This window comes from Lissotriton vulgaris, chromosome 9 (assembly GCF_964263255.1).
Source record: "Lissotriton vulgaris chromosome 9, aLisVul1.2, whole genome shotgun sequence".
NCBI lineage: Eukaryota > Metazoa > Chordata > Amphibia > Caudata > Salamandridae > Lissotriton > Lissotriton vulgaris.
In genome coordinates, this window is record NC_141697.1 from 634,467,476 (window position 1) to 634,494,916 (window position 27,441).

The 27,441-nt window shown below is 47.5% G+C and overlaps 1 protein-coding gene across 1 annotated transcript in view; it reads right to left on the reverse strand.

Moving 5' to 3' along the window:
* The window catches only part of LOC147692003 (cytochrome P450 2F2-like), an 803,876-nt gene that overhangs the window by 745,160 nt on the left and 31,275 nt on the right, over positions 1–27,441 (reverse strand). The gene's annotated exons all lie outside the window — the stretch shown is intronic.

The window sequence follows — 27,441 nt, forward strand, 5'->3', positions numbered from 1 at the left end:
AGATTCAGTGGGGTGTATTAGACCTGCATCATCGTCCTCATCAACGTCCCAGGTCTCCCACACTGCCTGAGGTGACATTCCTGCGCAACCTCTCCACAGTACAAAACTCAATCAGTAACGATCCATGGGATGCGGTGCACTGAGTCAGTGGCACCTCGAGTGCTGAGCAGGGGATCAGGAAGATGATGGAATTCACGACAGGTCTGAGCAACTCCGTCAGTCTGCCAGTACCACTGTTTTGACTCTGGCAGATGGTGGTTGGAGTTGGCCCTGGAGATGGTGGCTTGTGCCTCCTTCGGTGATGCCACATCCTGGACGGGCAGGACTCGATTGGATGTGGGAGCCCTGGTGGTCCGCAGTTGAGGCCGGAAGCAGCGGACAGCGCGGGCCACAGACACATGGCGTCCATGACCCCAAGACCACCGTCACAGAGGTCATCCAATATTCATACAGACAGGGTCCCTGACTTGAGTTGCACAGAGTTAGTAGCCCCGGATGCACAGCTGCCGGCACAGGCACACCGCCACGGGATGTTGACTTGCAGTCCACTGAGGTAGGGCCACGCAGACAGAGCGGGTCGATGTCGAATGTGGCGGAGGGTTTCAGGGGACAGTGGAAGGGGTCCAATAGGGCATGATGCAGAGGTCTGATGTCATCCGGAAGCAGCAAATTGAGGAGTGGAAAGAGACAGCCTCTTTGCCACCACCAATTCAGTACCAGATGCATGAGTATGAAAACTACCCTCAGTCTATAGACTCCGACACCACCAATGTACGACCAGAGAGTGTCCATGAATGTCGGGGAACAGGGTTAGTGGCACTGGGGCTGAGAGGGGATGCAGTCTGCGATGATGCCAGTACACTGATATGAACTCAGCCATTGCTAAATCAAGAATCTGTGACCTACTGGACCGCAGTGTAGGCCGGAGGCAGTGGTCAGAAGTGGCCAACAGCCACGTGACGTTGGCTCGCGATGCACAGAGTTAGTGACACCAGGGCAGTCTTCAGTAGTGTTCGGTCACCTCCGTAACGATGATCCTTTTTTCCTCCCAAATGCAACGCATCATCCTCTTACGCCTCTCCTTGCGTGCAATGATATGTACCCTGCTTTTGAAATATCGATGTTCAGTTCCAAATCTGTGACCTAATTGAGCGCAGCATAGGCCGAGAGCAGTAGTCCGCGTGGGCCCACAGAATCTTGCGGCTGTGATGTACTACTACGACCTGGTGGCCCCACATCAAAGGGAGTATAGTGACATCAAACGTGCCATGTACATATGAACTCGGCCATCATGATGTCAAAACTCAGTTCCAAATGTGTGACCTACTCGTGCGCAGCGTAGACTGTTGGCAGTAGTCTGCGTCACCGCGTGGGCCCACATGCACGTGTGTTCACCACATCGCAGGGAGTATAGTGACACAAACTCATCCATTATTAATGTGCTCTGCCATGGCGTAATCAAGACTCAGTTCCAAATGTGTGCCCTACTTGTTCACTGTGCATGCCGGTGGAGTATGTCAACAAGTAAGGAGTACTGTATTCTGTGTTGCGAAGGCCGTGATGGTCTGAGGAGGCTGCCAAGGTTGCGGCCCTCGGGCTTGGAGATTGCACTATGTTATATCTAACAACAGTGGTCCCATGCAAGTTTAGAATAAAAAAGTAATAATATAGACACAATGGAACTATATTTGTTTTAGAGTGATTTGTCCAGCCGGACAGTGATCACAGAAATTTTTAATATATATAATGAACAACGACAATTCTCTTACATTCATCAAAGAGTGAGACACAAGCCTGTGCCTTCATGCTTACAATTCGGCAAGGTGAAAGGAAGGGGAGAGAAAGAATCTTAGGCAGAAAGTGAGCGATTTCTGTTAATTATAGCGATGACAGAAATTCAACCACACCATAAATAGCATATCTCAATGAATATACACATTCATATATGGTGCGACAAGAGGTTGACGACGTTTCGATTCCATAGCCAAAATACAAGGAATCATCATCAGGACACAAAGTGTTATGCCTAAAACCTGTTCTACACAATAGCCTAGGGAAAAAAGAAATTAGGAAAATTTAGTCAAAAGGAACACAGAACAGAACGTATCTGGTGACTTTTGGTGAGACTAAGTGACTACATGGTCCATAAGGGAGCAGAATACAACACGCGTGATTTTGAAGAGTGAATACTTTTTCTAAAAAGGGGGTTCCCGAGTGTCTACATGTGAGTGACAGCTCCTTAAGTGAAAAACCTGAAGACCGACGTGATAAAATACTGGAATGGCCAAACGAGTGTCAGTGTAGTGCCCGGTGGTGAATTTATGCGCAGTTAGTCCAAGGAGCATGGGGGGCTGAAGTTTTACCTGTATGGCAATAGCCTGAAAGCCCTGACGTCTAGGTGCAGGGATGGCGCCAATCATGGGTTTGGTCTGGGCTGAGGAGGGAAGGAGATCCGGTCAGTAAGGATTCGACTGGGTGGATCGGGTCGGTAGACCACGTCCGTGGACTTACCCAGGTCCTATTGTTGGTGTACTCAGGAGAATGGCTGATCGGTTGTGCTTCCGAAAACGGAGGTGCCTCGCCTCTCTGTGTGTCTGGAGAGAGAGGGCGAGGCGATCAGACAATGTTCGCACTAACAGGGGAGCTGGCCGGTTAGAGCTGCACTTACCGGATGAACAGGGAGGTCACCGGTGAAGTTCAAGGATGTCCACAATGGGGCACTGGGTATTAATACAGCCGCCAAATAAGGTGCGGTAAAGCGAGCCTGTAAGGAAGGACACGAAGGGTCATAATTATAACCCGTGTCACGGTAGAGCTAAGATAGCGCCTAAGGAGTTAATTCCACTTACTGAAGGCTTCGCAAAGTCCAGGATACCAGCAGTGTGGTTCCGCGTTGTACACGGAGGGCGAGGGAGGGGAGTATAAACCACAAGTGGTTGAATGCTGATAGATTGCACCGGCACGTGGTAGACCCTCTTCGTCACACGCCGGTGTCGGCAGGTGAGCATTGAGGCTTGGGTGCGCAGGGGCGGGCAGGACAGGTTCAGGGACCAGCGTCCCAGGGTGGAGCAGGCGCACAGGATCGCAGGCACCTCCATTCAGAGCGACAGCTTCTGACTCATGGCGGGGTGAGAGGCGACGTCCTGGCAGGTACGTTGGGCATTCCGGAAGAGGACAGCACCCAGAGTTATGTGCCTTTTATTCACACCCCTACGCTGGCCTGGCGTACACCGGGCCAGCCCTCTCCGCTCACGCTTCCGGGTGGGATGTAACAAGCTACATTTCCGCGATCTTCCACACTGGCTGGGGTGACATGGTTGTGTCCACTGTCCACTACACTCCATAAACCAGCGGGGTCTGTCGACATGGATATGTGTGTGGTCTGCATACTGCAGTCTGTTCAGCACAACAAAGCCATACTTGGCATTGTGTACATTCATATTCAATGATTACTTGCCTCCTTGGCATATGTCTGGTGCCCACCTCTTCCCACATCCTGCTATTGTGTGGCTGAGGTGTCATGCCATTGATGGCTAATGTACATGGCTTTCCCAGGTTCCCACAGTAAGTTGTGCTGTTGTGTCTGGTGGGTGTGCATGTTGTATGCGAGCTTGTGACGTGTGCATTTCCTGTGTTGTGAGTTGCATGACTGTGGAGTTGAGGCATGTGGTGTGTTCATTTGGTATTGACCAATGAGCAGTGAATTTCCGTGGGTGCTATCCTGGTAGTACAGGTTGATGATGAACTGTCGGAAGGTGTAGGAATCATGCACACTGCCTGGGGGATAGGCAACGACATTGGTGGAGATTCCCCAGTGTTCCTATATTGCCTGGACATTGGTGGGATACATGCGCATTCTGTTGCGCTTATTGTGTGCAGTGTTTCCAGGGGGCACTAGTTGGACATGTGTGCAGTCAATTGCCCCCTGACACATGTGGGAAGCCAGCTGTGGCGTAGACGCCTTGCTTGCGTTCCGGCTGTTCCTGAGCAGTGTGTGGGAAGTATAGATGTGGTGTACCAAGCTGATGGTGTCACCCATGACCGTTGTGAGGGACTTGGATTGGCCTGGCTGTGCCACTCCTCTGTCTCACGTGGTTGTTTGGTTGGAAGGTACCAGAGGCCAACAGATGCAGCACAGCTTTGTCTGCGGAGGGATGTTGGTTGTCCGCTGTGTTGGTACCGTCAGCCTGTAGACAATGGTGGTCAGGATGTGGAGGAGTGTTGTCACTTTGAACATGTAGTGGGCAATGACATTCTCTGGTGTTGGGTCTTTGAGGTTGGTGCATTTTCTTAGGGTCGCTGTCTTTGTCTGTGCTGCCTCAGTGTTGGTCCTGGGGGGTGGTGGGGGTCTGGGATTGGGGGGGTCCTGGGGGTGGTGGCGGTGGTGGTGAGTCCTGTGGTCCTCTTAGGTGTCCGGCCCGCATGTTCAGTGGCTCCATGGTATCTGTTGTTCTTCAGGTGTGGCTCTGGGCTGGCCTCCATTTTGTGGTGCAGACTGTCGTTCGACTTTGCACCAGGTCAGAGCAGGTGTTAGTTTCCTGCTGCTAACGCGCCTTATCGCATGTTTCATGGTCTTTTCGCTGATCTGGCTGGTCGTTGAGAATGTTGTGGAGTGGTGTTGTTGCAGCTTTTGGCACAGGAACTCCTACTCTGCATCTCATTAGCGATAGTTGCCTGGGTCGTCTGTGCGATGTTTTTTGCGGCTGCTATCGCTGATAAACTGGTAATCTTGGCTGTTAGCACCAGCTTGTGAATGGGGCGATAAATTTATCGACACTTTGGTTGCGATAAAGTGCTGTTAACTTGGCGATAAGTCCTTGAGAATATGCCCCACAGTCTTTTAAAATGGCATGATGCTCACCCTCAAAATCAAGCGCAGACTTTAGACATTACAGAGATAAGTATTAAACAACATGAAACACCCCCACCCCCATAAAACACATAAGACGTTTGTCTAAGATCTAACGCCTTACTGCCCATTTATATCAACACAAAGATTGTCTGTTGGGATAATTCCACCATTCACACGGAGACTAATACCTACAATTCCTTTCTTCTCTGCCTCTGGACCTTGCCCTGATCAGTTTCACTTCTGTCCACAGACTTTTGCTTCGACTACCAGAGTTAAATTAGGGCACCCCACGTGATTAAATTAATACATTCCAATGTATAAATTGAGACTTTACTCACTATTCCCCATTGCACCACAATCCTATGGGGGGGCGAAATACAGTACTATTAGTAATGTTGCAGTGTTATATGCTCCCCTCTGCTAGAGTGATTCAATGTTCTTAAAACACTGATAATGAAATATGCATGTTTATACTTTCACCTCGTGCTTAATTCCTTTTGCTTTCCCCTGAGTATCATGACATTCACATGTCCTATTTTGGTGTCACACCAGCTTGCCTCTTTGTATGGCCCAGAAAGCACGGTATGTATTGGATACCCAGCAGATTGTATACTTTGTAGTTCCGGACTGTTTCTCAATCGGCACGGATGGGAACTATTGAACCATACATAGGCTAGCATATGGGAGTTTTGAATTAGGCTGCTACCATGATAGGCATTCAGGATTCCCTTAACAAGGCAATATGCTGTCTATGGGTTTGAAATAAAGTACAGTTTTAGGAATATTGTAATTTATGGATATATATCACAAAGTGTACTGTGGAGAACTAAGGGGCATATTATCAAGGAGGGCGATAAGAGATTATCGCCGCTTTAGCGGACTTTTATGGCCGCTAAGCGGCAATAATTCTATCGCCCTATTAGCAAGCTGTTAGCGACAGCGACAGCTTCTAGGCGATAGCGAGCGGTTTGGGGCCCGCTTTGCATGTCAGCGATATTTATCACTAATGACATGCAAAGTGGGCGTACCCAACCTATTAGCGACTGAAAGCAGTCGCTAACATCGCTATCGCCTATTATCAACGCAGGCGTATCGATGGAAATATTTGCGCTAAGCACAAATATCTCCAAAACCTAACGCCTGCTCAGAGCCGTTCTTAGCCTGTATATCCAATGGGAGGTGGATAGTCAGGCTAAGTCCCTGTTAGCGATAATGCATGAATATCGCTGGATTTACAGCGATATTCACGCATTTCGCCGCTCTTGCCGAAAATGTTATCGCTTCAGAGTTAAACGTTGCTAATAGCACGTTATCTCTGTGATAAAATCTGGCGATGCTCGGCGATAAAAAAAAAATCGCTATGCCTATTTAGCTATAAATATCGCTAGCTGTTGATAATATGCCCCTCAGGGTTATGTTTTTTCTAAGGTCCAACATCTTATGTCAACTGACAATGTAGATAGCACTTGGACTTTCAAATGGGCAACGGTTTTTGCCTTTTTCTTTCCTTTTATTTTATTTATTGTTTTGCTTTCTTTTTACTTATTGCAGTTAAGTAATATTCTATGATACTGGGATAAAATAATTATGGACATCTGGATATTGTGGTATTTGTGTCAGTTAGAAATGACAAATTATTTTAGAAAAATAATGTGAAATTATCTGGGCTTGCTTTTGAGTGGAGTTAATGAAAATGTTGCCACTTTTTTGATGAAATGATAAACTGAGAGAAGAAATTACTGATTGAATTTCTTCCCCCATAAAGATAGCCCCGGTATTTTTTGAGAATCACTTCAATAATACTATGTTCTTTACTAAAAATAATTATTTCCAAATGTTTGAGAGTTGATCTTGCTGTTATTATTAATATGCATATTTCTTTGATAGAGGCACTACTATTAGACGACAGGATGTGAATAATCCGTGAAAGTAAGATTTAAAATAAGACCCTTTGAGACAATGTCACTGCAGACTGCGTTCATACCTATTCAAATGAGCCTTGGGCCAACTAGCAATACCTCAGCCACCACAACTAGGTCACATCCCCAATGCAAAGGAGCACAGGGAACCACTGGCATTGTTCTTCCCCTATGGTGAGGAAAAGTACTAGTTGTGTGGTATAGAGAGCATATAAGACATGGCCTGCTCACTGAGAAAAACAAAAAAGTGAGTACTTCAACTTTGGCCTTCCTGCAAAGCAGGGCCAGACTGGGAACCCAAACTGGCCCTGGCAAAGAGCTCGGCTAGCCCCCATGGGAGCGGCGGGGTTGTTTGCCAGGGCCGGTTTCGGTCGATTTTGTTACAGGGGCCGATTTTGCAGCTATGCTGCAAAAACGGCCCAGTAACAAAAACGGCCCCCAGGGGCCCAAAGTCGGCCCCCACCCTAGCGGCCCACCGGGGAAATGCCTGGTGCCTGCTACGTCTGGCCCTGCTTCAAAGGCATGTACAAAACTAAATGTCATGGCACTTCCCATACGCAAGGAAGAACTTGCAATCACAAACATGGTTTGGCATTTTTGCCGTTATCAGTGAGTTGCAGCTGGAGTGCTTCGCCAGACTAGCACAGGACATATATCTGGCTATATTTATTTATTTATGCAATTTTATATAGCGCGGACTTTACCCGAAGGTGTCAGAGCGCTTCACAATAGGAACAGAAAAGATACAAACTGAGAACGTTACACGAGAGGCATTCGTTATGTTACATACGGTAAAGTGATAATTGTGAGCAACCAAGAATACATGAGGTAGTAAAAATTGTGAGAAACCAAAAATACATGAGGTAGACAAGGTAATTGTGACACTTGTGAGCAAACAAAATACATGAGGTAGTAAAAATGTGGGCTACCAAAAATACATGAGGTAGTAAAAAGTGCTCAGGAGGGAAAAGTGACAAGTGTGCAGGCTACAAGAGAAAATAGAGTTTAATTTGTGGTATAATACTGCAGTATATGTTACACACTCAAGCACAAGAACAAACGATTACGTAGGCAAAAGTAGCACTTGTGCAAGTATCAAAGGTAAAAAACCTGTGAGAGGAAGCAAACCGTGTGTTACAGGGGCAAAGTGGTGAGTGCAAGTTGCAAGAGGGTACCAAACACAAGTACATGGATAATACTGCAATAAAAGGCAAACACTCTAACCGCAAGAACACACTGGGAAGGCACTTCCATGGACATGAGAAGTAGAAATTATCAGTAGTGGGAGATCTTCCTACAGACAGAAGAGAGTTACTTTTGGAGGTGTCTCTGGAGGAGGAGAGCTTTGAGGTCCCTTTTAAAGGCCTGGGAGGAGGCTGTGGTCCGGAGCTGAGGCGGCAATGAGTTCCAGATTCTCACTGCGTTGCCTGAAAATGATTGGGCCATCGTTCTTTCCTTCTTGAAAGTGGGAGGTTCAAGCAGTAGATTCTCCGCATTGCGTGAAGGTCTAGAACCTCCAGAGAGTTTCAGTTTATTCGCCAGGTAGAGAGGAGAAGAGGAGTGCAGGGCTTTGTGGGTGATACAAGCGGTCTTGTAGATAGCTCTAGCCTCCAAGGGAAGCCAGCGGAGGGTAGATAACATCGGTGTGATGTGATCGCTTCTTTTGGCCCCATAAATGAAACGAGTTGCTGAGTGGAAAACAGACTTAAGTGGGGACACGTGGGATTTGGGGAGGCCAGTAAGAAGAGAATTGCAGTAGTCGAGTCTGGAGAGGACCAGTGCTTGCACCAGGGTTATAAGGTCCCGCTCCGCGAAGAAGCGACGGATTCCCCAAAGAAGGCGCAGTTGGTATCGAGCTGATTTCGCAATGGAATTGATGTGGGGAATTAGATTAAGTTTTTTGTCTAGTATGACACCAAGGGATTTGGCGCTGTCGACAATGATGGGATTATTGTTTAGTAGATTCATCTGATCCATCCATGATTGAACCGGGGGAGGAGAGAGTGAGGAGGAGAAGAGGAGGAATTCAGTTTTGGAGGGATTCAGAATCAGTTGATGAGTTGACATCCAGTTTTGAATGGAGTTGAGAGTGGAGCTTAGGATGGAAAGATCGTGAGTAGAGGCAATCTTGAGGTAGAGTTGAGTGTCGTCAGCATAAAGATGATAGTGAATCCCGGATTTACTTAGGAGATTTCCCAGTGGTTCTAAATAGAGATTGAACAGTGTGGGAGCAAGTATCGAGCCTTGGGGAACACCTTGACCTACCGCCACAGGAGGTGAAAGACTGTTCGCTATTTTGATCATTTGGGATCTGCCAGAAAGGAAGGATGCAAACCATTTAAGCACAGTGCCCTCCATGCCCATTCTCTGTTGAAGAATATTGAGGAGGGTATTATGATTGACAGTGTCAAAGGCTGCGGAAAGGTCAAGGAGAATTAGCAGACAGGACCCCCCTGAATCGAGTATCCTCAACGCGTCATCAACCACTTGCAGTAGGGCTGTTTCAGTGCTGCAGTTTTGGATGAAGCCGGACTGACAGTGGTCTAGAAGGTCATTGTCCTTGATATGACAGGAGAGTTGTTTTGCTACACATCTTTCTGTGATCTTCGCCAGAAAGGGAAGGTTATATAGGCTATACAGTTTACATTTAGGAGATCTCACTGAGAAAAATGCAAAAAAGTGATGGATGAAATTTTTTAATTCATCACGGCCACTGTTGCTTTCATTATGGTACATTCAAGTCCCATCCTCCAGAATTTCAGAGATAAAACCAAGGTATAGGAAATGACCATATTTTGTGTGTTATACACCCAGATTATTGCCCTATCTATTTTTGTAAGCTGTGTAACCCTGTGCACTTTACCACTGATAACCAGTGTAAAGCGTCCTTACTCCACTTTTAACAAGGTTGAAATGGCAAATGCCTAAGTAACATATTTAACTTGCCTATAAGTCCATGGTAAATGGTAACAATTGTAGCCAGGGCCTGAAAGTTAAATGCCACTAGTGGACTGCGTGACATATTGTGCCATCCTCTACAGTGGCAGCGCAAACATGGAATCAGTCCTACCACTTTAGTCTGACTGGAGCAGTGTAAAAACTGTAATTACACCTATTAAAATAACCACTTTTGACAGGTCTAAACCCTCCTTTTAAATATTAATAAATCAACCCTAAGTAGGCCTTGCACGCCACAAGGCAGGGTGCATGGTATTTAAAAGCAAGACTAGCAGATAGAAAAACACTGGAAAGCAATACTAAATATTAATTCTGATATCAGTGCACGGATCAGCTAAATTCCACAACTCCAATCAATATTTATCAAAAGCTCAAACTAGTGGTGAAGTTGGATTTTTGATAAATATTAAGATATTAAGGAAAACATAACTTTAGAAAGTTAACTTTTCCCTGTCTGAAACTCCTAAAGGCCAGTTCACACAAGTCTCCCTTTGGCTCTGCCAGGGTGCTTAATTTATTTCAAAAGGGTCTCCCCTGTCACAAGCAGCTGTCAGATGATACCTGCACAGGTTCCTTCTTTTGTTACCCCAGTTAGGCAGATGCTGATCCCAGTTGGAGAGAAGCTGCTTGTACAACTGGTTTGGGGTGACCACAAAAGAGAGACTGTTCATTGCACTGGCCAAATCTCTGGTTGTACACACAGGCTCTGATCAAAGGGAGAAGGGTTTCACCATTTTGAATTTTAGTAGCCCTGAGAAAAAGTTAAATTACTTGGGCATCATTTATGCAGTTTTGGCAATTTTAGACTCCTTTCTAAAATTCCTGAAAGTATGCCATTACACCACTTTCCTTTAGTACACTTACGAAGAGAGAACTTAGTGCGAATGGTCTAATTTCCTGAAAAAGTACCTTAAACACGCAGGAAAAACAGTACAAATGCTTCTTCATGCCAAAAATTGACGTGAGGACGCATTTGGTGCTAAAATAAAGTGTGAAATTGTCATGTAATTATCCATACTTTTGCGTAATTTAATGTAAATATAAAAAAATGAAGCAAATTATAGATTTTGGAATTGAATGGCACTTTGGGACTGTTGTAAGGACAAACAGGAACTGCAGCAAAAGTGGGTATGGTTGGGAACTAGTGCCCTGATGATTATGAAGGGGAAAGGGTCACCCCCACCCACTAGTTAGTACCAGGCATAAAAGCGGCATCCCCTGACACCCTCCTCAAATTACTTTCCGGACCGGAGACAGATGAGAAGTGGACAGAACCTGCTCTCTGTGCCCTGAAAACATCTCTGAAGGACTGAACGTGCTACCACTTGTACCAAGGATGAAAGAGGTGGACTTCAATAGTCAAATAGCTAACCTCCTGTTCAAGCAAAAAGGGATACAACATACAACAAGAGGTATTTACCTGCAACTGCCAAGCTGACCTGTTCCAACTAGACCTGCCCTGCACCCTACTGTTGGCTTCTGCTGGAGTGAGTCCTGACCCCCAAGTGGTTTCCTGAGGTCCTGGACTTCTCCAACCACCCAATTCAGTGGGACCTCACAGAGAAGGTATCTGGCCTCGGGTATCCCTCTTCTGAAATAGCCTGCAACCCTGCTGAAGGGTTCTGAGGTCTGATAAAAGTCACTAAATACAAACGTAGAAATCTTGAATCTAAAAGTTGCAGGCTGGGGACGAGGACTTCCTAGGGTGTGAAATTTGAATTTGAATTTCTCCCTCTTTGAAACTTCAAAGGACGACATTCAATAGTTATCCAACCTAATGGAGCCCTCTTCAGCTACAGCCTGTCACATTGCCCCATTAAAGATTTCGGAAATCCATTTATGAGACTTAGGGCCCAATGGGGCCATTGTTCCACCAGAGCGACAGAGCAAATTCTGCCATCACCCTGGTGAAAGCCTGACTGTCAGGTTTATAAATCACCAGCAATGTAACATGTACATTGACAGAACAGAATTAGTTACGGTGTGTGCATGATCAGCCTTGAAAGACCATATTTTGACCAGGTTGTAAATGGACATGTTACCAGGGTTTAACTAAAATCACAATGTAATAAAGTTTAATATGATGATCCAAAAACATTATAGGACTCCAATCACTTATCACAACATGGAGATTAAGAAAAAAAAATGTTACATATTTCTGATCCCTTAAGTAAATCAAATCTGGTCTTACTTTTGCAAAAGCCAAAATATATTTATGCACTCAATCAGTGCAGTTGGTGGATAACGGAAGTGGAGGGCCCAAAAGCACTATCAAGCACTCTGCCTCAGACCTTGCCAAACCCTTGTCAGACTTTAAGATTGCACACAAGTAGAAATGCAAACACACACAGTGGCAGGCATGCACATAAAGCCACTCACACATACATACACATATACTCCCAGCACCCAGACTTTTAAACACAAAAAGTTACCTCCAGCAGCAGCAGGCCCACAATATCTGTTTCCCCTTTCTGTCTCCAGCAGTCAGAGGCAGACCCAGGAGGTTAAACCAAATCAGAAGCTGAATTGGGGTTGAAGGTACCAAGGTTGACTCCCCGGTAGCTTGTCTCCTTTCTGGTGAAGAATTGGCTTGGTAGTTTAGTCTGCCCTGTTCCCATGATGCACTGGGCCAGGGACAGACTGATTTGCATATAGCCAGGTTCTGAGCTGGGATGGGGCAGTGAGATAAATAACGGTGATGGATCAAGCCCTGATCTTTGGACTGGGTAAGAGTGGTCTGCTTAATTCAGACACTCTGTTCATCACCACCCCCTTTTCTGAATCGTTTTTGGCCACTATAGGTGTGGCAGGGTATACTCAGACATGAGTCCCTTTCTCACTGCTCCATCAGGATTCAAGCAAGCCGGGCCGAAGACGGCTGAAATGCCAGAAACCGGTCCCCGGTAGCTTGTCTCCTTTCTGGTGAAGAATTGGCTTGGTAGTTTAGTCTGCCCTGTTCCCATGATGCACTGGGCCAGGGACAGACTGATTTGCATATAGCCAGGTTCTGAGCTGGGATGGGGCAGTGAGATAAATAACGGTGATGTATCAAGCCCTGATCTTTGGACTGGGTAAGAGTGGTCTGCTTAATTCAGACACTCTGTTCATCACCACCCCCTTTTCTGAATCGTTTTTGGCCACTATAGGTGTGGCAGGGTATACTCAGACATGAGTCCCTTTCTCACTGCTCCATCAGGATTCAAGCAAGCCGGGCCGAAGACAGCTGAAATGCCAGAAACCGGTCCCCGGTAGCTTGTCTCCTTTCTGGTGAAGAATTGGCTTGGTAGTTTAGTCTGCCCTGTTCCCATGATGCACTGGGCCAGGGACAGACTGATTTGCATATAGCAGGTTCTGAGCTGGGATGGGGCAGTGAGATAAATAACGGTGATGGATCAAGCCCTGATCTTTGGACTGGGTAAGAGTGGTCTGCTTAATTCAGACACTCTGTTCATCACCACCCCCTTTTCTGAATCGTTTTTGGCCACTATAGGTGTGGCAGGGTATACTCAGACATGAGTCCCTTTCTCACTGCTCCATCAGGATTCAAGCAAGCCGGACCGAAGACGGCTGAAATGCCAGAAACCGGTCCCCGGGAGCTTGTCTCCTTTCTGGTGAAGAATTGGCTTGGTAGTTTAGTCTGCCCTGTTCCCATGATGCACTGGGCCAGGGACAGACTGATTTGCATATAGCCAGGTTCTGAGCTGGGATGGGGCAGTGAGATAAATAACAGTGATGGATCAAGCCCTGATCTTTGGACTGGGTAAGAGTGGTCTGCTTAATTCAGACACTCTGTTCATCACCACCTCCTTTTCTGAATCGTTTTTGGCCACTATAGGTGTGGCGGGTATACTCAGACATGAGTCCCTTTCTCACTGCTCCATCAGGATTCAAGCAAGCCGGGCCGAAGACGGCTGAAATGCCAGAAACCGGTCCCCGGTAGCTTGTCTCCTTTCTGGTGAAGAATTGGCTTGGTAGTTTAGTCTGCCCTGTTCTCATGATGCACTGGGCCAGGGACAGACTGATTTGCATATAGCCAGGTTCTGAGCTGGGATGGGGCAGTGAGATAAATAACGGTGATGGATCAAGCCCTGATCTTTGGACTGGGTAAGAGTGGTCTGATTAATTCAGACACGCTGTTCATCACCACCCCCTTTTCTGAATCGTTTTTGGCCACTATAGGTGTGGCAGGGTATACTCAGACATGAGTCCCTTTCTCACTGCTCCATCAGGATTCAAGCAATCCGGGCCGAAGACGGCTGAAATGCCAGAAACCGGTCCCCGGTAGCTTGTCTCCTTTCTGGTGAAGAATTGGCTTGGTAGTTTAGTCTGCCCTGTTCCCATGATACACTGGGCCAGGGACAGACTGATTTGCATATAGCTAGGTTCTGAGCTGGGATGGGGCAGTGAGATAAATAACGGTGATGGATCAAGCCCTGATCTTTGGACTGGGTAAGAGTGGTCTGCTTAATTCAGACACTCTGTTCATCACCACCCCCTTTTCTGAATCGTTTTTGGCCACTATAGGTGTGGCAGGGTATACTCAGACATGAGTCCCTTTCTCACTGCTCCATCAGGATTCAAGCAAGCCGGGCCGAAGACGGCTGAAATGCCAGAAACCGGTCCCCGGTAGCTTGTCTCCTTTCTGGTGAAGAATTGGCTTGGTAGTTTAGTCTGCCCTGTTCCCATGATTCACTGGGCCAGGGACAGACTGATTTGCATATAGCTGGGATGGGGCAGTGAGATAAATAACGGTGATGGATCAAGCCCTGATCTTTGGACTGGGTAAGAGTGGTCTGCTTAATTCAGACACTCTGTTCATCACCACCCCCTTTTCTGAATCGTTTTTGGCCACTATAGGTGTGGCAGGGTATACTCAGACATGAGTCCCTTTCTCACTGCTCCATCAGGATTCAAGCAAGCAGGGCCGAAGACGGCTGAAATGCCAGAAACCGGTCCCCGGTAGCTTGTCTCCTTTCTGGTGAAGAATTGGCTTGGTAGTTTAGTCTGCCCTGTTCCCATGATGCACTGGGCCAGGGACAGACTGATTTGCATATAGCCAGGTTCTGAGCTGGGATGGGGCAGTGAGATAAATAACGGTGATGGATCAAGCCCTGATCTTTGGACTGGGTAAGAGTGGTCTGCTTAATTCAGACACTCTGTTCATCACCACCCCCTTTTCTGAATCGTTTTTGGCCACTATAGGTGTGGCAGGGTATACTCAGACATGAGTCCCTTTCTCACTGCTCCATCAGGATTCAAGCAAGCCGGGCCGAAGACGGCTGAAATGCCAGAAACCGGTCCCCGGTAGCTTGTCTCCTTTCTGGTGAAGAATTGGCTTGGTAGTTTAATCTGCCCTGTTCCCATGATGCACTGGGCCAGGGACAGACTGATTTGCATATAGCCAGGTTCTGAGCTGGGATGGGGCAGTGAGATAAATAACGGTGATGGATCAAGCCCTGATCTTTGGACTGGGTAAGAGTGGTCTGCTTAATTCAGACACTCTGTTCATCACCACCCCCTTTTCTGAATCGTGACTTTTTTTTCTCCCTATTCCAGCTTCTGATAGGTCTGGAGGGTGTGTGATTGACAAGCCAAGAAGCTACATTTTCTGACATGCTGCACTGCGTGATGCTAGTGCAGCATGTCAGATATGTATTGTGTATGTGTGAAGCCAGGCTGTAGCACCCAGCACCTGACACATGCACACCTGCACACCTGACACATGCACACTAGAGCTAGTGGAGCCCTCTTCTGCTGGCAAGGTAATATTTCAGCTTTTATGTGCAAACAAATGATCCGCTAGATCATTTGTTTTCTTATAAAAGCTGTAACATGCTGAGCAATAATGGTAGAAAGAGGCAGTGGGTTGAAGCCTTATTCCCTAGGGCAACCACTACTGCACTCAACACCTAATGCTGATGTATTATCAACACCCAATACCAAAGAAAATGTGGAAAAACTAGTCTATATTTCTTATACTGTACTTAAATATTTAGAATACTTTGCATGTAATAGTCAAATGTTTAATGTGACCTGATAAACAGTATGGAATAAGAGACGTGAATTGTGTGAACAAATACAAAATATACAATTATGCTGCAATTAGAAAATAGACAACAGGTGAAGATGGCGGCTGTGGGCTGACGGTTGATCCTGCCGTCCTCCCTACCTGGTCTGATAATGGATTTGACCCTGCCAATACCCCTATCCTGACCGGCTCCAATCACAGGTGTAATGCTGTCCTATTGGAGGTGATTACACTACTGGCAGATCTTTGATTTCAGTGGTGAAAGTCATACGTGCAGGAAAGGAGCTGATTTGGCGGGCTGTGCATACAACACCTGCAACATACCATCTGGCCAGACAGATGCCGGAGGACCCAATCCACACAAGGAGCGTCATGGTGCCCCAGGTTGCATGGGCATCCAAGTCCCTTGCTGTCAGCAGCACTCTCAGCTTGGCAAAGCGTTCTAAGCCTGGTTCATGACAGAGTGAGGAAATCAGGTGAAACAGCTAGCCTTGCCACAATGGAGTCCAGAGGACCTGAAAAGCAGCGGCAACAGTGACCAATTTCTTCAGGAAACCCTCTAGTGGCCAGTTGACCAGCAGGAAAGACATAAGGGCGTGCTTCTCCCCCCACAAGCACAAACCCACAGCCATGACCTCTGGAACTTCAGCCCTTAGACAAGTCAGGCACCCTGATGACAGATCAAATGCATCTAGATCTACTGAGTTAATGACTTGGAGCCTGTAGTAACTGTGAGCAGTAGTAAGAGTGGGGGTCCGGTGCCCTTGTTGTGTGATGTTTCAGCCATGCTGGGTGTGCAATATTTGAATGAACCAAATGCTAAATAGGGGCCCTTCCCAGAAAAGGTTTGTAACCCAAGGCCCTGATTCGCAGCTGATGGGGGTTGCAAAGAAGCAGAAATTGCTCAAGGACTAACTGTGTCTATGATTGGCCTGGGCTCTAACAACCAACTTCCAGGGGTGCTTAGTAAGTTTAGTAACCCAAACAAGGCCAAACTGCTCCCTCCGAGTCAGGGGGACTCTCCTGAGCACAATAGTCAGGCAGATCTGAATATTGGGAGTGCTTTGTTTCTCTCTCTGATCAATCAGACTGCTCTGAAGATTTAGAATCTCTTGGAGGCCACACGGATAGGAGAAACTTGCAGGCAAGCGCCTCTAGTGACTTATGCCCTCCAACATGGGGGCTGAGACTCTAACTGTAGTAGTAACCCAAAATGGGGCATGCCTGGCTGTTAAAAAAAAAACAGGCCTATACTGGGAGTGATAAGCAGTGGAACTCTTCTGTACTACTGCAACTGGAAAGCAATACACATGGCTGTAAACTTTAGGGGTAAAATCATCTGAATGCCACCACACTGAAGGCAATTTACCAAAAGCATCATGCCCCATAGTGATGAAACTTGTGTGGACAGCCGCAAGGCTCAATCAGTGAACAGGAAACTACTAGGAGCCATACGGAGAGTTGCTAAAACATCTCTCAATTCTCTGAAAGAATGTCTGAGATGCAAAATAAGATATTCGCCCTGGAGACTGAGGTGAATACGAAAGTGACAGAGGCACAGGTGACTGATACCCAGTAGAAGCTGGAAGAATTAGAGAACAGGCTCAGAAGAACAATCTAAGAATGTGTTAGGGGTGGCCGAAGGGACAGAGGGGCAGATCTCTAAAAATACATGGTGGAATTATCCAAGGGCACCTTCCCAGAATTGGCTCGATGGAATTGGTAGGGTGAAATCCAAAGAGCCCACAAATGTCCTTTTTGACAACACCCCCGATATAGGCAGGGTATGGGAAAATCATGAGCAATTTTGTTGTTCTTTGGGAACTTTCTCCTTCAACAGTCAGTATCTGAATTTGCAGGCCCGACCAGAAACGCACCTACAATGGTTGTTCATTCTTTGTGTGACCTGTCTTTTGCCACATTACAGTGGAGAGACAGTGGTGAATGAGACAGTTGACATAGCCCTTTCACAGTAAGGGGCACAGGTGTATTTGATGAACCCAGCCAAACTGAAGATCATAACTAGGGCTCCCGGTTTTATGGTATTTATTTTGTATACATTTCCGTCTGTATTTATCCATATTTAATTTTGGGCCATTTTATATGTATTTATCCATATTTATTTTGTGTTTTACACTGTACATTTCCATATTTATTTAACTGATAGACGCGCAGTCATAATTTGATGACTGTCGTGTTTTAGCTACTTAAGGTGCAAAATATTGCATAACAGTACATTAACTGGTAAATATGACCATTTTATCACAAATGTATTTTGACATATGCCTTTAGTTAAAGAAAATTCACCCTGTTTTTTTTTTAATTCCCCATGCTGTCCATCTGCTCAGCTGTTGGGCTATATTTCGTGAAAGACATCACAGAAAGTCACTTTAAAGGAAGCCCAATTTTCTGTATTTATCCACTTAAAATAAATGCAGACAGAAAACACACTGTTTTCCGTCTGTGTTCATCTGTAAAAATCCGTAAAAATGGATTTCTGGGAACCTTTATTATAATCCATGACAGAAATCAGTTTTTCACGTTAGAAATCAAGACAAAGCAGTTCCTTGAAAATCTTGGGCTGGGTTGAATTTGGGGTATACAATTATAGAAACAAGCTCTTTAATGATGAGGTTGTGATCAAATACTATACCAAAATTCTATAACTGACGGTTGATTATTATGTTTATCACTATGTTTGCCAATCACAGTTCTGCACAGTATAGAATTGGCGCTTCAATTCTTAGTGCGTTAGAAGGTTGAAGCTGCTAGAATTGGTATTGGCTGTGGAGTAAAACTAGTAAAGCCTCCACCCACTGGCAAGTAGGTAAGTTTAGGATTATGGGTCTTCTGATTTTTTTTGTTAGGATGTGGTGGTTTTGGATTTAATATGCGGATGGGTCGAGGGTTGATTAACTCTTTAGAGAATAAGTTAGATTTAGGATACGGTCAGGTATGTGAAGATGCCACATCTCCATCTATTGACCACTTTGAATTAACTTCCTTGAAGGGGTAGTGGGGTGTGGAAAGCTGGTGGGGAGGAGTTGGGATGGGGTAGAATGGGATGGAGGGTTGGAAGGGGGGTCTGGGCAAAGGAAGGAGCATGAACATGTGGGAAAGTAGACACAAATGATGTGCATTGATTTAATTTGGAATTGATTTGTTTATTGGTATGATACAAGGAGTGTGGAATATGAGTACTACCACAGATGTTTCTCGAATATTAAGATGGCAACAAAAGGATGCAGGTGACAATGTATGTCTCCATCTCTATGGAGCTTTTAGACTGAGCATCTTGAAGTACTTATTGGTATTTTACATGATTCATGTCCAATGGGGTGCTCCGGAAATGTTATGCTTACAACTGTCTGTCATAGGGGATAATAAACTGTGTATTGTTACACTTAATGTTTGTGGACTAAACAATAGGGCCAAGAGAGATAGGGTGGCATTAGCCCGAAGATTGATGAAACCCGTTCTAGTCTGCCTTCAGGTAAGCATATTCTCTAGGGTAAGAGAGGTCTCTTCTCCGATCTGGGACAGGGCCTTCCGAGTTATACACATAAAGGTCTACCATCTAGAGGGGTTGCCATACTTGCTAAAAACTGATAAACTGGTAGGTGGGTTATTTTAGGATCACGTACTGTTGCAGATCAGTTTACACTAGGCTCAGTTTATGGAGCTAACACTGATGAAGCTGAAATTTTTTATGGTTGAATATAGTGCTTGAAGATTGGCCAGTTCCACTCATATTTTGTGGTGATTTTAATATACATTTAGAGGTTGACAACAGACTAGATGCCCCTCAGGAATATTAAACGAGGAAGCCTATAGTATTTAAGGCACTGTGACGGTTGGTCAAAGATCACAGCTTAGTGGACATTTGGGAGTTGGGCGAAATTTAAGGTTCCGGGCTATACATTTTTCTCATACCCACACAAAAACTAGTTTGCTTGGACTATAATTTTACATCTACATTATTTAGTAGCCATGCTGCAGTTTAGAGGCTTCCTAGGGCCCTGTTGGATCATAGCCCTCTGGGCGTGGAGGTTCCAGTAGTAGAGTTGGTTAAACTACAAGCTAATTGGACCTTTGATAAAAAAACTCCTACGTAATGCAAAATATTTAGACCCTATACGACAATGGACAGTTGAATTCTTAGAGATGCATTGGGGCACTGCTAAGGATAAGGTGCTCTGGGATACTTAAGTATTAAATCTTTTTATTGAAAGATTGTACAACACGCATGACAAAATTACATGCAGACTCGGTTATCATATTGATTACCAAGGTGAAGGCCAGGTCCAGAAAGACAGACTGAGTTTGTCCGCACTAGAACAAGTCTTGCTATTGCAAAAAGGCTGTGTGCAATAAAGAGCTAGATAAAGCAAACCAAAACTCCAAGAAAAGTCCCCCCTCCGCCCCCTCTAACCCCCCACCCCTGTTCCAAGTCCACCTACTAAAAAAACTAAGCAATCACACATTCTAGTCCTGCGTCTCGTGTACTGGTTCAGGGAGACGCAACAAGCTAAGTTACCTAGGACAGGTAACTTCCCTGAATTTAGAGGCCAGCAAGGACAAGAAGGGCTGCCACATCTCGGCATACCTAGACCCCTCCCCTGCCATGGTCAACATGAGTTTCTCCATACCAAGGACCTGCCAAAGATGGTAAAGCCAGCCATTGAAAGTTGGGATGTGAGTTGTCCGCCAGTTCGCATGTATATTTTGCATTGCTGAACCCAGCGCTATAGCTATCAAGCGGCCTCTACGGGAGCGCAATGGGTAAGTCAAAGGTTTGGGAGGCCCAGGTGGACATATGAGGGAAATTGTGGAATCTCTGTGTCGAAGTGCACATCTAATTCGTCTAATATCTGCTTCCAGTAAGCTTGGAGGTTAACGCAGTCCCAAAGGAGGTGCACCAAGGTGCCCACCTGAGCACAACCCCTCCAACATGCTGCGTCCCTAGTGTGGTCCATGGCATGGATGGATACGTTCAGGAGTATAATACCAATAGGTAGCAATCTTAGTAAGGGTGTCTGTGACTCCCATGTGATATGCAGAATGCCGTGCCCTATAATATATACCCTCCCATTCTTTATGGCTGAGTGACCTGCCCAAATCCCTCTCCCAGCGCGCCCTCCCGGAGCTGTAGGTATGAGCGAACCTGACCTGTAGCATCTTATATGGGTCGGATATCAGCTTTTTTTCAGTCTTGCAAGTGATAAGCCAGCGCTCATAGGGAAGGAGGTGTCTATCCGCCCCGGGACGGACCTGGTCATTTAGCGGCCATGTCGTACTTGCAGATATCGCAGCCTCTCCGACTCTGGCATGTCATAGTCTTGCTTGATTTGGGAAAAGGAGATGATTCCCTCAGCTGAATACATATGATATAGAAAGCGGCACCCAGAGGGTCGCCACCTCGCAAACGCCGTCGTATCCATACCTGGAGTGAAGTCCGGATTCTCCAGCAGTGGGGTAAGCGGGGACGGCAATGTAGTAAGTTTGTGCTTAACATTGGTTTGATCCCAAATTTCCATTGGGACCCTTGTGATATGTGAAGCGTATAAGTTAGGGGGTCTGTGTTGTTTGCGGAGAAACAGAATTTCCTGCCAGGGTCTACCTGCCACCATCTGGTCCTGGAATAGCCAATGTTTCTCTGACTCCCAACGGCTCCACTCTACCAAAAGACGCAATTGAGCAGCTTGGAAGTAGAGCAATAAGTCTGGGAGCCCGATTCCCCCCCCCCCGTCCTCCGGGGGAAGTGTCGCCAGCCTCAATTTCAGACACGGTTTCCGTCCGTTCCATATGAACTGAGCCAATTCTGATTGTGTTTGCTGTATCCAGCCGGCTGGAGGTCTGAGAGGGATAGTGCGAAACAGGTATAGGATCTGTGGGAGGATGGTCAACTTCACTGCTGCTACTTTTCCTAGCCACAACAAAGGGTAATGTTTCCACCGCCCCAGCTCCCGCCTAATCTTGTGACGCAGTGCGGTATAGTTAATAATAGCTGTTTCCGTAAGGGAGGGAGCTAACTGGATACCCAAATACGGGATCGCCTTCGCCGTCCATTGAATGGGGAGGACGCTTTGCAAATGGTCCCGGGTGTCCTTCTCCAATGACAAATCTAAGGCCACCAACTTATCCATATTCACTCTGAACCCAGCAGACTGTGTGAAAAAATGTAGATTCTCTAAACATGCAGGCAGCGCTTCTCTTGTGTTAAGCCTAATCGTGTAGACCGCCAAATTTGATCCCCGTAATGAGTGGATGGAGTCTCAACCTCTGCGCCAACGGCTCCATATAGAGGGCGAAAAGCAGGGGTGACAAGGGGCACCCCTGCCTAGTGCCTCTCTCAATGGTAAATCGGGAAGATATAACTCCGTTGACTCGAACCGTGGCCGTCGGGTATTTGTAGCAATTGAACACATATGTGCGAAATTTCATGCCCATCCTCATTCTCTCTAGGACTAATTCTAGATAGGGCCAGTGGACCCTATCAAACGCCTTTTCGGCATCGATAGCCAACATCATGTACTCTCCCTGAGTGTGTGTGGCTTTCTCAATGAGATGTAAGGCGCGTTTAGTGTTATTGGAGGTTTGGCGTTCTGGGATAAAACCCGCTTGATCCGGGTCAACGAGCCCAGTCATGTGGGGTGCAAGGCGGGAAGCCAGAATCCCAGTATATAATTTAAGGTCGACTTTAAGAAGCGAAATAGGGCGGTACGCCCCACACTGCGATTTGTCCTTCCCTGACTTGGGAATCACTGCTATAGAGGCCTCCAAGAGATCCCCTGTGATCGCTCAGGCTCCGAGAAGGAGTTAAACAGGCGGGTGAGGAGGGGAGCGAGTTGTGCGCAGAAAGTCTCGTAAAAGATAGTGGAAAAGCCATCCGGCCCTGGTGTTTTCGCTAGCTTAAGACGCGAGATGGCGGAGATAACCTCTTCCGGTCGAAAGTCTCTATCGAGATAATCGGCTTGATCCTTAGTTATCGCCGGTAGCTGGACAGAGTAAAGGAAGGCCTCTCCCTCCGCAGTCTCAAGAGAAGCGTTAGTGTACAGATCAGCATAAAAATCCCGAGATGCGGCAGCAATGTCCCCATCCTCTGTGACTCGACTACCGTCCTTTTGGAGAATCTCTTGTATTTGTTGCTGCTGTCTAGTCTCATGTAACTTATGTGCTAGCAGGCGCCCGCATCTATCCCCCCTGGTGTAGTAAGCATGTCTTAGCCGCAAGGCTGCGAACTCTGCCCTATCCTGGTCAAATGGCTGCTAATTGTTGGCGCACTGCCTTAAGCTGTCTCCACACTTTAGGGGCTCCTGTCCTCTGATGCATCTGCTCCAATTCCCTGGTCTGTTGGGTGAGCTCCTCTCGTTTGCGCCTGCACTCTATGTTGTCTGCGGCAGAGATAGCAATTAACTCTCCCCTCACCACTGCCTTCAGAGCAGCCCATTGCGTAGCGAGCGTGGTGTCAGTGATACTGATGCGAGTGATATAGTCAGTAATGACCTGTTGTACCCGCGTGACCACGTCCTTGCGATGTAGTAGTGTCTCTCTAAGGCGCCATGTCCTAATGGGGTGCTGGAGTGATGGAAGTGAAAAAACAACAGTCACTGGGGCATGCTCAGAGGGAGAGGCGACTCCTATCTCCACCTTCATCGTCAGAGCGCGTAAAGGTGTAGACGCCAGCAGATAATCTAACCGTGCAAACGTTTGTGTGCATTGGAATAATAAGATTATTCACGTTCCTGAGAGTGGAAACTGCGCATAACTCACTAAATCCCAAGTCATGTAACCGGGTAAATCCATCAGTGGAGAGAGCTCCTGTCTGGTGTGTGCGTTGGCCAGATCTGTCTAAGGTGTTGTCGAGGACCATATTCAGATTCCCCCCCAGAAGAATATAGCAGTCTGGTGTGGTGGTGACCTCTGTAAGAACCAAGTGAAAGAAGCGTTCTTGGCTGTCATTGGGGGATTACACAGAGCCAATAGTGACCCTCAACTCACCAAGGGCAAATCTATAAGTCAGCAGTCTACCTTTTATCTCAGCCTCTTTGTGAAGGACCTTACACGTAAACTTCTGTGCCACTAGGATAGCGACCCACGCAATTTTAGTATTGCTTGAGGAAAAAAATTGAAGGGGAAACCTTCGGGAACGTAGTCGGTGGCAGTCCTTCGAAAAAAAGTGCGTCTCCTGTAGGAGACAAATATCTGCTTGAGATTGTTCTAAACACAAAAGTATTGATTTGCGCTTCACTGTGTTGTTAAGACCCCTTACGTTCAAGGTGATTACTTTAAGCATAGTGGTCGGCATTCAAACAATAAAATATGATAAAATCAACAGTAAAACACCATGTGTGATATTATCGAGGCACAAGGACCGAACATCTCCGGAGAGCTCACTAAGCACAGACCCCCCCGGCCGGAAAAGGCAGGTGGACAAGGAACATTACAACCCTCCCCCCAACAAATCCCCAATATGAAAAAAAGGAGAAACAAAGACATATTGTCCATCATCCGTAGATTATCAGGAAGACAGTAAGTTGGGACAGACCATTAAAGTCTGAGTAGCCCCCTCCTGCCAACGGCCCGGGAAAATCAAAGAAGCATTTGGCCCGATGCTGTCATGCACTCATCCAGGCTGAGACGTGGATAAGTCTGTGGCTACTGCTTCCAATGCGGCCTGCTGCCCTTCAGGATTGCAGCTGCCGGGGGCTTCCGAGCACACCATCGCTGCCCCTGGTGATGCCATCGGGATTTGGAGTCGTCCACTTCCTCTGAGGAGCTCGTCACATCAGATTCATCGGCAGGGGGGTCTATGCCCATCAATCGACAGGCCTCAGTCAAGGATCAGAGCTGGTAAAGTTTGTTATCCATTCGGAACACTAAACAAAACGGATGGCCCCAGCTGTATGCCATGTTGCGCTCCTGGAGGTGAGCAGTGACCAGTTTAAAGTTTCTGCGCTTCTGCAGGATGAGTGCCGACAAATCCTGGTACAGGACCGGTGATTGGTTCCGAAATGTCAGTGGATGCAGCGGGCGGGCTTTTTGGAGGATTTCTTCCTTGGTGCCATAGTCTTGTACAAAAACAAGGATGTCCGGCAGAGAAAAGACAGAGGAACGCGGCGGGCCCACCCTGTGTGCTCTATCCGGACGAAGTTCAGACTCCTGAGGCCTCCCTAAGATGTGATTGAAGAGTTCCTTCATGTATTGGAAGAGGTCCCTCGTGTCTTCCTGGAGTTTCATTCCTCGGATCTGTATGTTATGTCGCCATGAACGATTTTCCAGGTCCTCCAAATGAGTCTGGAGAGCAACTTGTTAGTCGTGGATCCGGATGATCTCCTGTTGCAGTGCTGCTAATTCATTATCCTTGCTGTCGCTTTTGCCCTCGAGCTCCGCAACTCGCTCTCCTATACCATCCACGTCTCTGCGAACCTCTTTTAGTTCTTCAGTGAATTCTTTCTTGAGAGTGTGGATGTCATCCCTCAGCGCGACAAACATCGACTCCGAAAAATGCCTTGGTGATCGGTTCTGTTCCTTCCTCCCTTTCCGAGATGGGCTGAGCAGTGCCTGAGGCCATGTTAGCCGGCTGTTGATTCGCTTGGGACTTTGCAAATAAGCCCTTCAAAGTTTTATCTTTACGTACTCTGGATGTGGACATGTCACACTCTAGACCCCACAGGGCCTCTTAGCTAAACACCACAGACTTCCACACAGTTAGGTCACGTCTCAGTGCACCTCAGGGCTCCCGCGTCTGTCAGTTGCGTTGTATTCTGCGTTAGGGAAGATCTGGGGCGATAGTCCATAGGACCGGAAGGTCCCAAGCTCACTGTGCCTTTCAGGGTGAGGACCTCCGGCGCTGACACTCGCACACCCTTGCAAATACTCTGAGCAGCCCACCTTCGTGCTATGTCACTTCTGGCTCTGCCAGCAATGCTGAGCACCCATCCACAGGCTCTCCGCCAAGCCCTCCACCGATATCAATGTGTCTAGCGCAGTACTGGCCGCCCTGTTCATTCGGTGCTCTGGGGTAGCCTCCAACAGGCACCCCCGCACTCCCTCTCGACGTCTCTCCAAGGCACCAAACTACTGCATCAGTCAACTTCCCTTCTGGAGGGCACTTCACTTACCCCTTTAGGTTTCCCCGGAGTCTTCGCAGCACACACACTCTTTGGTGCCATCCCTGGGGCCCTCTTGCTATCTGTCTCACAGTCTTTTGTAGGCCGCTCTCCGACACACACCCTCCTAAGCGGGACCGTACGACTCTCTGAGCGGCTCAGGAACCCCGCCGCAGCACTGAATCCCTCGCACTCCGCCTTGACAGCCCAGTAGGCCTAACCACAGTGACGCCCTTGCCTCACAGTACCTGGCTCTCAGAGCGTGCATCATTCATGAACAGCCGCAACTCCAGGGGGGGTCGGCCAATTCGCTACTAGACCCTCTCTGCGTGTCGCCCTTCCTCAAGGTCCACCTCGCACCATCCCACGGGACCACTCCGGCTCAGCAGTGTCATAGGCCCACTCCAGATCACAGCAGTGAGAAAGCACCAACACCATTGCAGAAAGGCGGGCCTATAACTGCTAAGACACTGTCCCAAAATGACGGTGTGCACCTTTCTTCCCGTAAGCTCCTCCAGAGGCTCTGTGGATGTGGCTCTGACCCTGCGTCCCTCTCTCAGATCGAGCTCCTACCCTCCTAGGCCGACGCGAGCAGCTCTGGCGCTTGACAAAATGGTGGCTGTTACTCTGTAAGCTGTGACACTTGCGGGCCTGTCTTATTGGCTCCCTTTGCGGCTATGCACTCTTGAAGCGCTGTGCGCCCAGGCAGCAAGCGGTTCCAACCGTTATACTGCAGGCAGGCTGGCTTTCCTGCGATCGGGTGAACCTACCCCTGACAGCGCCTCACTTCATTCCTCAGGGGGCAGCGATGGGCACTGGAGTGGGAGGGCCCCGCGATCCCTGCTGGACCATCGACCACCGTCGTGCGTGATGATAGGCAGCGAGTACCACCCTCAAGATGACAAGCAGCGAGTCCGGGTCCGGGCCCCCGCCAGGGTCCTCAAGGTTTGTCTGCGGGCTGCCACTCGGTACTCCGTGCCTAAAAGGTGAGTGTCTGCGATGCCGGCCACTCCGTCCTCCCGGCCGCCGGGACTGATTCCACAGCCGTGCGCCACCCCACTAGGAAACTCCGGCCGTGCCTCCAGTCTCGTGGGCGCACCCTCCTGTAGGCCTCTGCTTCACCGCTCCTGGCACAGGCACCCCAGGCTTAGCTACCGATCCAACTCCACTCCTCAGCCGCACCGGAGTCACCCCAAGCCCGGTTCTCAGCTGAGCAGATAGCGGCCCGAAAGTCTGTGCTACAACAGGCCGTTGGCTGGAGCCTCGAAGCCACACGTCCGTTCACTTCGCCATCTTGGCCACATGTCTGTGGGATACTTTAAAGGCCGGAATCAGGGGGGAAACATTGAGCTAAATTTGATAACAACAAAGGAAAAACAAAGGGAGACTCAGGCCTTGTTTAAAGATCTTTCATTATTAGAGCAGCGCTTGATCTAGGTGATCTCTCAGAAGCAGGATCCCAATGAGGTTCAGCAGAGAATTGCAGTTTTAAGATCTAAAATTCTGCAAGGTTTTAGTACAGAAATCGCAGCTAAATTTTATAATCATAGAAAGGAGTGCTATAAATACAGT